Genomic DNA, 15,326 nt, shown 5'->3' on the forward strand with positions numbered 1-15,326 from the left:
CAAAAAAAAAGACTCTTGGCAATGGTAAATTAAAGCAGAGCATGGCATTTTATAGAATATTTGCATGTTACAGATTTTTTAAATCCATAATTAGATTGACTATAGGAAAGTAGATGCAAAGTGTCAGAGTTTGAAATGTAGATAAATGCATATTAACATGGAGGAGAGTAAAGCATTGAATTTTTAATTAACTGCAAAAATGGAAATCATTCCCTTTATTCCCACATTTTTATTCTTTTCTATTATGAAAGATCTCATTTATAGGCCATAAGAGGAATTAGTAGCAAAGCTATTTAAAATGTGCAGCTTAATTAATTATTTTTACTCTAATCTGTCCTTGGGCAAAATAGTTCCAAGTGGGAGAATTTGTTACCCTGAAAGCCTTTGGGTTGGAATGCCTACTTGAAAAATCACAAGAGTGAGAACTAGTCAATTGGGTAATCATTTTAATTGCCAAAACTGGTCATGAAGAAGGCCTTCCAACTGAACACTGACTTAGAAGTAATTGATTTAGTGGTTTCATGTAGCTTATGTTGTCTTTTATTTTTTTAAGACAACTTTACCAGGATTGGGAGACTGACCTCTCATTTTCTACCCTTTCTTCCATGAAGTGACCTTCATCAAATCTAAAGTGTCCAATCTGGAAGAGAACAAGAACTTAGTAGAGTCTATAATTTTTATTTAGATATTTAAATAGATATGACTCAAGGATAATTTCCTTCAACTTAAAAATTTTGAGATTTATTGCTTGTTTGTTGATCTTGTTTTACAAGTGTTTAAAGGGATTGAAAAACTTAAATTCTCTGATCTCATGCAAAATACTCTGTACTTTGTTGAGTTATAAACAATGAGAAATAATTGCCTTAGTGAAGACACTAAGACTGATCTCTCTTTTTTTTTTTTTTAACTTAAATTTTCTAATCTACTAGTTTTTTTTTTTTAAAGTGTACAGAAGTTCAGGGCACCTGGGTGGCTTAGTCAGTTAAGTATCCAACTCTTGGTTTCATCTCAGGACATGATCTCACAGTTTCTTGAGGTCAAGCCCCACATCTGGCTCTGTGCTGGCAGTGTGGAGCCTGCTTGGGATTCTCTGTCTCCCTCTCTCTCTGTTCCTCCCCCACTCATGCTGTCTATCAGAATAAATAAACTGAAAAAAAATTAAAAAGTAAATAAATAAAGTGCAGTTCATGAGCAAATTTAATTCCTTTGAAGGTAAATATACAGTGTCATAATTAAAGCAAAAAGACAACGTAAATGACTAAATGTTTTCCAAATAGTGACGCATCTGGTAATTTGTTACTATTTCATCTTATTTGGGGAATCTTATTATTTTTTAATCCCCCTTCACCTCTTTCACCCATCCTCCCATCTACCTCCCCGCTCTAGGAACCTTTTGCTAGTTCACTCTTGTTAGGAGTCTATTTTTTGGTTTGTCTCTTTTTTCCCTTTGTTCATTTGCTTTTTTTTCTTAAATTCCACCTATAAGTGAACTCATATGCTATTTTTCTTTGACTGACTTATTTCACTTAGCATTATACCCTACAAGTCCATCTATGTTGTTGCAAATGGTGAGATGTCATTATTTTTTGATGGTGGAGTAATATTCAATTGTACATGTTTACCACATCTTTATTCATACATCTTTCGATGGACACTCAAGTTGTTTCCATACAGTGGCTATTGTAAATATTGCTGCAGTAAATATAGGTTCGCATGTATCCTTTTGAAATAATATTTTTGTTTTCTTTGGGTAAATACCCAGTAGTTGAATTATTGGATCATATGGTAGTGCTATTTTTAATTTTTTGAGGAGCCTTCAATACTGTTGTCTGCAGTGGCTACACCAATTTGCATTCCCACCAACAGTGCACAATGGCTCCTTTTTCTTGTTTAATTATTGATAAAAATGTACATGTTGTCCAAGTGTAAAAGAAATCATTAGCCTCGCTAAGGAGACAGACAGAAAAAGATTCTTGAATTTTCATTTTCAAGTATTTTATTATTATATGATTTAAATTATGCTATGGGTCATAGTATAGTCCTTAAAAAGTCAAGAAAAAATGATATATAAAACTCTTATGTGATATATTAATTGTATCCTTAAATATTCATATAAAATCATGATTAAATATGTATTTATAGATAGATAGATAGACAGATAGATAGATGATATAGCATGTACATAATAATTAGAAGGAAATGTGATACATTTGCCATATTTTTGTTTACTGTTATCTCACTTAGAAGCTGGCGTGAAAAAAAGTTTTCCTCTTGGTGCCATAGTTTTTCCTCTCAAAAACGAAGCACAAAAAATCTAGAGGAATACTATCTTATACTGCAGATAAAGTACATTAATGTTTCTTGAAAGGTACACTTTTAAAAATATATGATTATGTCTTTCAGGATAGCAGTGTTTCTGGAACATTTCCTACGACTGGTTTTAAGTTAGGCCGAAAAGCTCAAATTTTGATCTCTGTTACACTACCACCCAAGTTTTATTTGAAATACCTCTGATCTTAGACAATTAAAGGGGGAGGGGTATCTCTGAGTCCATTTGACTTGCTTTCTTCTTATTTTTAATAAAAGAATATGCATGGCAGAACCCCTGGGTGACTTAGTTGGTTAAGTGCCTGACTCTTGTTTTCCGTTCAGGTCATGATCTCACTATTTGTGAGTTCCAGCCCTATGTAGTCAGTGTAGAACCTGCTTGGGAACCTCTGTCTCCCTCTCTCTCTGACCCTCCCATGCTTGTGCTCACATGTTGTCTCTGTCTCACTAAAATAAGTAAATAAAATAAAAATAATAATATACAGCGCAAGAAATACTTGATATTAATGCTTATATTTATGTTTCCATCTTAAAAAATTGTAATGTTTAATTGGGAAAGAGCCATTGATAAGTAGAATAAAAAGATTTCAATTTTAATGCTGTAGAGGTTAAGTATTTTGGAGATTAGCAAGATCTCAGTGAATATAAAGTAGTTTCCATGACTTTTTTTCTCCTAGCATGGAATATAAATTATTTCACTGAATACATGAATATCCATATTTTAATGGTTTCTTTTTGAATATTATACACAACAGTATTGAAAATGAACTTGATAAATGTGTGTTGAAAATTTCTCTTATACTATTTGCAAATAGCATTTATATGACTTACTTGATTAAAATGGTATTAAATTCTAATAAAAAAAAATATCTCTTACCAGTCTAGGGTGTTGTCTGTGGAAGACAATATATATTGCTGAAGTACATTGCTAAAGAATTATTCATTTGCTCCCAGATTACAAAGAAAGTTTGGAGGAAGACTGAATGGTTAGGGCTCATTACATATTGATGAAATAGAAAATCTTAATTCATAAGGACTGATGGATATGAGAAGTTCATGTTGTAATGCAAAACTGTGTTCATCATTCTAAGCCCCTATCACCCAAGTATAATCATGCTTTAAAATTGCTTATTTTGGGGGCGCTGGGATGGCCCCATTAGCGAGGCTAATGATTTCTTTAAGGTTAAGCATCTGACTTCGACTCAGGTCATGATCTCATAGTTTGTGGGTTCAAGCCCCACGTCGGGTTCTGTGCTGTCAGCTCGGAGCCTGGAGCCTGCTTCAGATTCTGTGTATCCCCCCCACCCCTCCCCCACTTGCACTCTGTGTCTCTCTCAAAAATAAATTTAAAAAAAATAAATAAATAAATAAATAAATAAATAAATAAATAAAATTGCTTATTTGTCACCACTCTGGAAAACAGTATGGAGGTTCCTCAAGAAGTTAAAAATGGAACTACCTTACCCACCCCCCCACCCCAGTAATTGCACTACTAGGTATTTACCTAAAGGATACAAAAATACTGATCAGAGGCACATATGCACCCTGCTGTTTATAGCAGCACTATCAACAATAGCCACACTGTGGAAAGAGCCCAAATGTCCATCCATCGATGAATGGGTAAAGAAGATGTGGTACACATATAGAATGGTATATTACTCAGCCATCAAAAATAATGAAACCTTGCCTTTTTCAATAATGTGGATGAAGCTAAAGTGTATTATGCTAAGTGAAGTAAGTCAGTCAGAGTAAGACAAATACTGTATGATCTCACTTATATATGGAATTTAAGAAACAAAACTGATAAACATAGGGGTAGTGGAAAAAAAAGAGAGGGAAGCAAACCAAAAGAAACTCTTAACTATAGAGAACAAACAGGGTTGCTGGAGGGGAGGTGGGCAGGAGGTAGGCTAAATGGGTGATGAGTGTTAAGGAAGGGACTTGTGATGAGCACTGGGTGTGATACGTGATGGATCACTAAAATCTATTCTTGAAACCAATATTACACTATATGTTAACCAGAATTTAAATAAAAAATTGAAACAAAAATAAAGTAAAATATCTTATTTTGTCAATAAAATTCTTCTTCAATGAATATAGGATGAGTTAGCTCTGTATTACTGATTGGCAAATTATGGAATCAACATCCAAAACAGCTTTCTCTCTACTGGTTCCTATCTGCCCCTCTTTCCTCAGAAGGTTTATACTCTTATAAGTAGTAAAGAGAGTGTTATTGCTGTATCAGAAAAAAAAAATAGACCATAGGCTTTTGATTGTCCAAGTCTATCCATTAATCTTTCTCCTGTATACCTTTGGTAAATTGTGGATGAGGAATGTGCTTCATCATTTAAAATACATTTTCCCTGAATTCAGCTATGGCAAGTGGTTATAATAGCTTTAAACTCTTCTGAATTTTTGCTTTGGACATAATTCCAGACACACCCAACAAAGAAAACAATATTCTTAATATTAAAACATGATTGAAATGCCGGAATAATGAGTAAATTTTCTCAGGATATCTTTTTGGTAAAAGCATTCCGTTTTCCGAGTAACACCCTGTTCTGTAGGTTTAGATCAGTAAAGTGGCACTGGTAGCCCCGAAGGTGGTAGCAACATTAAGAAGATACTAACCCGTTTCCCAAGGTTGAGGTACATAATGGTGAACTGTAGGAACAGTGTTGCTCTTCAGATTTGTTTTTCCTTCAAACATATTTCAACAAGCAATTTTTAAAAATGGTTGTGACAGATAAAAGGCAAATGTGTTTACAAAGCTTGATGTTTTTAAGCAATAGCTGAATAAAACAGAAAATAGCAAGTTTTATTTCATTGACTCCTTTAGTATTAACAGTCTCTAAGATGGCTCCACCTATTCTCTTAATAATCTTTGAAATCTTTATTAATCTAGATCTAGTATCTTTAGCTTGCTAGTATTCTCTCTCTCTCTCTTTCTATGTGTGTATGACAATAGAACATTTAGGGAGTCATGGATTGGATATAGGAAGCTTTGTTTTCTAAACTTAGTTCTGCAACTTACTTGGTACACTTTGAACCTTATTTCCTGGTATTAAAAGTATATACCATCTTATATCATGGGTAGTTATGATAAAAACAGCTAATTTAAGTTCCTTCTCTTACATTTGACATATTTATTTATTTTTAATAAATATTATCAAAAGGCCACAAAAATGAAATAGTGTAATATACTTCATGTACCAGCCACCCAATTTCAATAATTCTTAATATATGGTAAGTTTTGTTTCTTAAATACCCCCCCATATTTCTAGTCTATGGATGATTTTGAAGCATACCTTAGACACTGAAACATTGTATCTGTATTTTAGTATGTAACTGCAAATGATAGGGATTTTTTTTCTAATATGTAGTTTTCATGATCAAAATACTTTTATTGTATTTTAAAGAATAGTACTTCCTAATTCATCAAATAATCCAGTAGGAATGTTTGAAATTGTCTTTTTAAAAAATCAATTGAGTGTGAATCATAATTTATGTAAGATAAATTCACTGAATTTAAGTATACAATTTGGTGACTTTTGAAAAAGGTATAAGATTGTATAATCACCACTATAATCAAGATATATAGTACATTTCTATCACTTCACAATATTTCCTCATATGCTTTTATTTTCTGGGTCATATGATAGGTGCACATTTAATTAAAAAAAAAAAAACCAAAAAACTGTTAAAGGGGCACCTGGGTGGTGCAGTCAGTTGAGCTTCTGACTCTTGATCCCGGCTCAGGTCATGATCTCGCGATTCTTAAGATGGAGCCTGCATTGGGCTCTGCACTGATGGTTCAGAACCTGCTTGAGATTCTGTCCCTCCTTCTGACTCTCCCCCACTTGTGATTCTCTTTCTCTCTCAAAATAAACAAACTGAAACAAACAAAAAACTGGTAAAGAGTTTTCCAAAATGACTATACAATTTAACTGTCCCACCAAGAGTATGTGAGAGTTCCAGTTACTGCACATTCTCATCGACACTGGTGTGTATATTTGTATCTCATTGTGGCTTTAATTTGTGTTTTCTTATGCCTGGAATGTTGAGCATGTTTTCATGTGGCTACTGGCCACTTGTCTATTTTCCTTGTTAAAATAGCTGTTAACATCCGTGGTTGATCTTTATTTATTTAAATTTTTTTTTGACTTCTAATGATAGAGTCCTAATGGTTTTTTATTTACCTTGATTCTAAGTACTTTGCCTATTAAATATGCATATGCATATTTATGATAAATGCATATTTATCTCCTGCTCTCTGGTTTGCCTTTTATTCATTTATTTATTTATTTATTTATTTTTGTTGATGTATCTGAAGGAAAAACATGTTTTAATTTTGATAAATTTGAATTTATCAGTTATTTCTTTTATGGTTCATGCGATTTGCATTTATCTAAGAAATTTTTGCCTAATTCAAGATAAAGATTTTATTCTATTTCCTTCCAGAAGTTTTATAATTTTAGAGGGAAACAATTCAGGCTTTCACCTGAAAGTAATATGTTAGTTTTAGGGTGTTCATTGATATCCTTTATCAACCTGAGGAAATTTCCTTCAATTTCTAATTTGATAATTGTTCTATCAAGAAGCGGTTTTGATTTTCATCAAATGCTTTTTCTGTATTTATTGACATTACATATGTTTTTTATGCTATACTTTGTTAATACATATAGTGAAAACTCCTGTAAGGAAGACCTTTTCCTTGTCTTCCTTCCATGTTATTCTTTATCTTTTATTTTTTAAATTATTTATCTCCTTATGGAATCACAGAGATTTATTTTATTGTATGAATTATAATCTGTTACCATTAATATTTGTTGCTCAAATTGCCCCATATATGGCCATTGAGAAGCCTTCCAAGTGTAATCCTGCATCCTCTTGACATACTTCATCATTTTTTAACAAGTCTTTATTTTCCGCCTCTCAAGATATTTCACAATCACACGTTTCCTGTCCCAGAGTATGTAATATTTTGTGTTGCTTTTATAATTTGCATTTAATTTAATTTTAATTTCCAACTTTTTTATTACTAGTATATACAAATAAAGTTATTCTTTCTGTTCTCTGTACTTAACTAACGTATTAGTTCTAGGAAATTTTTTGTGGATTCTTTAGGATATTCTATGTATATGAGCCTTTCATTGCATCTCAGTTTGAACTAAAATCCAAGTAAATTCCATACATTAAAAATTACTGATATGTCTCTTACACTCTTCAACATAGAGTCCCCTCTACCTTTGTTATTTGGAATTTGTTATTTGCAATTTTTTCTATTTAAAAAAAAAGCAGTTAATATGACTTGTGGAGTTTCAGTCTAGATTTGCATATTGCATACTATGGCATTGTTTAACGTATTCAATTGTCTTTCTTGCTTTCTTTCATCATCTATCATGATATAGATATAGATATTGATATACATGACTATTACATGTGCCCTTATGTACTTTTATAAAAAATAAAATGTATTATTTTGATGTTGTACAATTTTTAAGAGCAGATACTGTTTTGCTCTTTTTTTTTTTTTTTTTTTTAGAAGTAGCATAGTTACCTCTGTGCTGTCAGTCATACTTAAGGCCATTGTTTCTAGAGTCTGGAATCAAATCACATCTCCACTACTTCTTCCTCTTCCTCCTCTTCTTCTTTTTTAAACAGATTTACAGAAAGATAATTTCATACCATACAGTTAACCCATTAAATTAAATATACAATAGAATGCTTTTACTATATTCACAGAGTTGTGCAACTATTATGACAATCAATTTTAGAACATTTCATCACACTAGAGAGAAACCTTATAGCCCTCAGCCATCAGTTCTCCACCCCCCTTCCTTCCATCCTTTGACATCACATATCCATCTACTCTGTCTACATATTTGTCTATTGTGGACATTTCATATAACCAGAATCATACAATATATATGGTCCTGTGAGTAGTTTTTTTCACTTAGCACAATGTTTTTCAAGTTCATTGATGTTATATACAGTAGAGTAGGATAAAGGAATTGGATGTGACATGATAGAGGGAGGCAGATTGTAGTAGGGAACTCAAGATAAGTCCCTCATTTGAAAAAGTGATTTTGAGCTAATTCTTAAAAAAAAATTTTAATGTTTTTTTTTTTTTTTAATTTTTTAGAGAAAGAGAGACAGAAGGCCAGTGAGGGAGGGGTAGAGACAGAGGGAGACACAGTATCCGAAGCATGCTCCAGGCTCTGAGCTGTCAGCACAGAGCTCAACATGGGGCTTGAGCTTGTGAACCATGAGATCACGGTCTGAGCCAAAGTCAGATGTTAACAGACTGAGCCACCCAGGTGCCCCTGAGCTAATTCTTGAAGTGGTGAGCTAGTTGGCCGCAGGGGTATTTTGGGAAGAGTCTCAAGCTTAGAGAACAGCCTGTGTAAAGAACTTATATGGTTTTGTATATTTGAGACACAATCAAGAGAGTACTGTGGCCCGAATAGAGAGAGCATGAATATAGAGAATAGTAGGTGATAATTCCAGAGTGGTAACAAGGTCAGGTCATATAAGACATTATAGACAATTTCAAGAACTTTGAAGGATCTTGAAAAAGATCAGATGTATAGATACATTCACATCTGGATGTAAAAAGGATGTTACTTTTTATTCACATTATCTTGTGTTACTGTTACTTTTTGTTTTGAGTTTTTGCTTCATTTAACAGACTTCTATTGAATAAACTGAATCTTAAATTAAGACACATTTCTACCGTATGTTTCTTAATTTTAAAGATTATAGGCAATCACACATAACAACTGTGGAAGACTTTTTGCAATGTGGAAAATAAGCAACATTTTATAAGAATGTATTATTACTCAAGAAACTAATGACAGTGTTTACTTCAGGGGAAAAGGATGTGACGTTGGGAGTTGGAGGTGGAAAAGAGTGTTTGCATGATTATTGCAATTGTTAAAAATAAGTTCAACACATTTTATATGTAAATTATGCTTCAGTGAAGTTGATTGAAAAGAAAACTATATGCATAGTAAGGAAGATGTGTATATGAATGTGTATATAGTCAATACATCCAGATCCTAGAGTAGTTTTAACAGAGTTTTTGTTTTTTAAAAAAAGTTATGACTTTTAGTTTGATTATATTACCACATATTTATGAAAATTCAAATATGTTTTTATTAACTCATCTTGCTACCATTATATATAATTTTATAAATATTTTCACATTTACTGAAGTGACCCTGGAGTAGACTGTAGCCACATGTGTAAAATTTAATAAACATATTAATAATATATATTTTTTAATTTTATATATTATAAATAATAATATAAATAAATAAAAGTATTTATGGAAACATTTTGGATATAACCTTTGATCACAAATCTTTCATCACTTTCTCAAGGTGAAATTTAACAAATGAGATTTGATTTTTTTGTTGTTGTTGTTGTTTTGGCTAGCAATCATGAGGATGTTTAGAAAAGTATGTTCAAAAGAGATATAAACCCCCTCCTACCACACACAGCAAAAAAATCTCTTTGATTTCCAAAACTGTAAGTCAGTTGCAGTTATAGTGCTCAAGGTGATAGGAGTTTCAGGACAGCCAGAGTCAATATAATGTGACTTGCTTAATTACAATCACTGCTTTTTAATTTTCCTTCAAAGTTAATAAATTGGCATAATAGCCTTTGTGACCCTTCGTAGAAATTCCCAGTTGTCATATGACCAAAAAATGAAATGGATCTCCAGGATTTTACCAAAGCAGACATTAATCTTATCTCTAAGCAGAGGTTTGATGATGTGATAATCTCCAAAATTGAAACAGCATTAAGTTTACAAATGGAAATCTATTTTAAAAGTTTGTTTTTTAGGTTGATTCTTTATCATGTGTAACACTTTTGAAACTAGGAATAAGACTCAGAGTATTTTAAAATACTACCCTTACAAACCTATCAAAGTGCTATCACATTCAATGGAAAATAATTATAGCAAACGTTTATGAAAAGCTTACTATGTAACCATGCTAAGTGTTTTATGAATATTATTAAACAGTTTCTAAAATTTTATGATACATACTAATTCCTTTTTTGTTATTTTAAAGAAGAAGAAAGAGAGGCCTGGAGAAGTGAAATAACAAGTCCCAGGTTGCACGATAAGACAAGGTGTGAAAACAGTCCAAAATTTTCTGACTCCCGAGCCCAGGCTAATAATCCTAGGCTATATTTCCATTTCTTTTTTTTTCTTTTTTTAATTTTTTTAATGTTCCTTTATGTCTGAGAGAGAGACAGAGACAGAGCATGAGCTGGGGAGTGGCAGAGAGAGAGGGAGACACAGAATCCAAAACAGGTTCCAGGCTCTGAGCTGTTAGCACAGAGCCCGACGCGGGGCTTGAAACCACAAACCAAACCATGAGATCATGACCTGAGCTGAAGTCAGATGCTTAACTGACTGAGCTATCCAGGTGCCCCTATATTTTCTTTCAAATGTAGTGTTAAATTAGTTTCTGTCCTTTGTCGGTAGTTTTATTCATAAATATACACACTGGAAACACCTCTTTATGCATGCAAATAATCATCCTTTTGTACAGGACACTTTTGTAACTTCTTATAATGTAGCATCTAAAATGTTATTTGATTTTTGTCAGATATTCAGTAAGTCCCAATTTGAAAAATTACAACTGGCATTTCAGTATACCTTTGACATATGAGGTTTTGATTTAATATACACTTCTTTGACTAGCTGTTCACTTTTTCTAGTAAAATATTAAAATGCCAGGAGAGTTGTATTTAGACAATGATCTAGAGAGTAACAGCCCTGAAATATTTATCAAAGGCATGAATGTGATCCGGAGAAGATTATGCCTACAGTTCTTCAGTAAAACACAAATTTGGGTAATAACCATTTTACAAAGAAACAAATTATATCTTTGGAGACACAACCAAATAAGGTATAAAGGTGAGTTCAAAGTTCATATAAAATATACCTTTAAAAAAAATAAGAAGCAAAAGAAAGAAACCCAAACACAAGAAGAAATGTTTTTTAATCATTCTTTTATTAACTGATTTGATAAATAAATAATCATTGGATGTTAAATATGTCCTATACTAAGCACTTGAGTTACAAAAATAAAATCATACGATTGCTGATTTCAAGTATTTCAGTTCTGCCAGGGAGATGGGTAAAATATAAGCTCTTTTTTTTTTAATTTTTTTTAACATTTATTTATTTTTTGAGACAGAGAGAGACAGAGCATGAACAGGGGAGGGGCAGTGAGAGAGGGAGACACAGAATCTGAAACAGGCTCCAGGCTCTGAGCTGTCAGCACAGAGCCTGACGCGGGGCTCGAACTCACGGACCGTGAGATCATGACCTGAGCCGAAGTCGGACGCTTAACTGACCAAGCCACCCAGGTGCCCCTAAAATATAAGCTCTTTAAGGATACTCTCTGACAAGTGTTTTAATGAATGTGTGTAAAAACTGCATATGAAAAGGAGGGAGACATTTTGCTTTGGGCAGCAGGGAGAGGATTCTCAAGAAAGTCATTTCTCAGTGGGTCTCACAGCAGACGTGTTTAGAAGGAATTCAAAACAGAAAGAATTTACTGAAAAATATACTTAGGGTTTTTTCCTTAAGTTTACTTTTTATTAACACAATCAGCCTATGAATCTCAAACTATATAAATACATCCAAATTAAAAATATTGCAGTCATTTATGAAGGCACGGTAGTCAAAACATGAACAACTTGCTCAAATTTCATTTAGGAATGACTATAACACTTCAGGAATATCTTATTTTTCTCTGTGTGGCCTTAGGAAATATCTTATCCTTTGTCTTTCCTTAGAAAAAGAGCCAAGTTGAGTCATTGATATTTGTTATCCCAGTTTATAGATTTGGGGACTGAATTGCAAGAAACAAAATAGCTTATTTGGGGAAAACTAAGGAGTCTCAGAATAGGGTTCACTTCTACTACCGCTCTCAGTCGGATCTGCAGATTTTTCCCCCACTTTCTTCCCCTTGTTGTCTGCCACTAGCAGGCTTTCTTGTGGTCAACTGACTTTGTTGTCCTCTGGAATCTGGTTGAGGTTGGTCAATAGAGAGATCAGAAACAGAGAGTATAAAATGAAAATATTTCATTCTCTACTCTTCTTTTATGATGGTTTGCCTCTCTAACTAAAGCTGGCAACCCGTCTCACACAATAAGTGGTCTGTTAGATGATTGCTGTGCATGTTGTTCTTTCCAGATTTGATTGGGCACTAATGACATTTTGATACTTCATATTCTTCAAACTCAAGTTAAATATAGTCATCTGTTCTTAAATTAAATATTTCTCAGTTTTGAGTTGCTGATTTACACATTGCCATTCTCTCTAAAGCTAAAGCAACCACAGTTGTTTCTTTGCAACCTGTAACACTTTGTCATCCCTGACCATGGTAGGGGCCAAGTTGTCATTTCTCATAATGATCATTTACCATCCTGTCAGTGAGGCAATCACCTGAGGTGTTTGGGAAGCCTCCTGTTTCCTTGGCTTTTTAATTGTTTGGTTTAACATTTAGCATCTGGGTGTTGGAAGTATGTTGTCTGGTTTATAAAACTGAATGTTTTTGTATTCTTTTATTGTTTCTAGTGCTTCCAGTAAGGCACCAGAGAAGTTTCAGGATGGAAAATCAGATGATTAGTGATTAAATTCCTGACACAAAATTTCAAGTCTAAGTGGCATTACCAATTTAATTGTCTATCTAGGACACATGTGAGGTTAATATACACTGTCAAGAAATGCATTTTCTGAATGAACATGAATTCTTATTTTGAAACATGAGCCTATTTATAGGTTTAAAGTGAAAGTGCTTCAAAATTATGCCATAATGGTACATTACCATATAACATGGTAAAGTGCAATTTATGATGACAAAGCTTCTGCACTGTAAATAAAGATGCTGATTAGGCTTGCAAGGTGCAGTATTTGTGAACTTTTGATAAGAATGTTTTAACATGGAGACGAGAAAGTATAATTTAGTGGATTTCACTTCTCTGTTCCACATGGAACTCTAACCAGTGAAATGAGATGTCTGGAGTCAGCTCAATTCTCAGTAGAACCTATTGTACCTTATTAAAGCAACATACATAATTATAGACTGAGTTTAAGTTGCTTTTTTCCTCTTTCTCTGTGTCAGCAGAAGTAGAGAAGTAAGCTACTAGACTCAGTCAGTGTTAAAATTCATAGAAGTTACTGTATATACCAAATAGACTTTTGGTAACAATATAGAAGAACTTTTATTGTCATAGGACTAGCTACTTGTTAGCCATCAAAAAAAAACTAATTTTATTTATGTCTAACTTTTAAAATTTTGTTTTCACTCTTACTGATTCATCAAAGTGTGTATTTTGTTCATGCAAAATATGATACTGGATAGAAAAGGGAATCAAAGAAATTACTTTAGTTCCTAACCTGAAGGAGCCTAGATAAAATAATGCAGTACATATACATATGCTAATATTAAAGACGAATTTCTCTAGTTACTTTAAGTAAGGCAAATTTAAAAAAAAAAATTAAAATCAGATCTTAGTTGATCTTGCCCTGAATATTTGAATATCTGGATCTGAATCTATTTGGATCTGAAATGGCATCAAATCACTTAGTACATCTATGACCTAGGGTTGATTATATAACCTTTCAAGCTTCAGTCCTCATCAGTGAAATGTGGAATGAAGTGGTATTTACTCTATCAGTTGCTATGAAGATTAAAGTTAGGTTTTATACGTGTAATGTATATCCTTCCTGCACATTGTAAGCATTTGTGAAATGTTAGCTTTTATTGTTTACAACAACAAAAAAATAGTAAAAGGACGAACTAATGAATGAGTGGATGAGTGAATAGGCGAATGAATAAAAACTCTCATGAATTTTGACAAAAATAAATTAGGAAGTCCTTCATTTGCAAATACTGCTCTACTCTGTATCTTCTTTACCTTTCTTAAGTAAAACATGAAAACTGTTATCATTTGTCTGGACAAATACAGCTGATCTTAATTGGTCTCTCTGCAGCTCTTTTGTTTTTATCTAATCTAATCTCTACACCAGTAATCTTTAAATAATCTATAAAACTACAAACCGAAAATGATATTAATGTGCTTCAAAACCTGCATGACATACTATAACTTTCACAACAAAACTCAGATTCACAGCCTTGATCTACCCTATACATTGCCCTTCTTGCCTCTTCATGGGATCCTCTTGTCATGTCTGACCTGCTTAACCTTTGTTCATTTTCTCTTTCCCCTTCCACTTGGCTTCTACACCTTGAATTCCCTCTGCCCAGAGCCCTTCTTTCTCTTTTTTCTCTTTTCCTGTCCTATTGACTCTTCATCATTCCCTTTCTCAGGAAAATCTTCCCAGATCGCACATTAGCTATCATTTCATGTTCTCATAACAAACAATCTTTCCTTCATCATTTTGCTTTTTAATATATATATATATATATATTTGCTTTTTAATATATATATATATATATATTTGTTGAAATTTAAATTTCAACAAATTTCAACAAATTTAAATTTGTTGAAATATATTGAAATATATTGAAATAATATATATATATATATATATATTTGTTGAAATTTAAAGTAGATATAAATCTTAAAGCTTGGCTTTTCTGAAAGGAAGGAAGGAAGGGATGAATCAGTTCAGACTGCTATAACAAAATACCATAGACTGGGTGGCTTAAACCACAGGCATTTATTTCTTACAGTTCTAGAGGCTGAGAAAGAAAATTAACATATCCATGACCTCTACAAATTTCTTCATTTCCTTTTTTAATCTCTTTCTTTCCATCCCTCCCCTGCCTCACTCTGTCCATGGGAAACACTTGTTTTGTTTTGTTTTGTTTTGTTTTTTGTCACCATAGATTACTTTGAAATTTTTAGAGTATATGAGTGATATCTTTATTTCTGGCTGCGTTCACTCGGCATAATTATTCCAAAATCAACCCACATTGTTACATGCATCTAGTTCATCTTCT

The 15,326-nt window shown here is 32.9% G+C and overlaps 1 protein-coding gene across 1 annotated transcript in view; it reads left to right on the forward strand.

The window, feature by feature from the left end:
• LRP1B (LDL receptor related protein 1B) overlaps positions 1-15,326 on the forward strand; it is a 1,876,868-nt gene that overhangs the window by 1,558,954 nt on the left and 302,588 nt on the right. The window lies entirely within an intron of this gene.

The sequence above is a fragment of the Panthera uncia genome (assembly GCF_023721935.1).
Source record: "Panthera uncia isolate 11264 chromosome C1 unlocalized genomic scaffold, Puncia_PCG_1.0 HiC_scaffold_3, whole genome shotgun sequence".
NCBI lineage: Eukaryota > Metazoa > Chordata > Mammalia > Carnivora > Felidae > Panthera > Panthera uncia.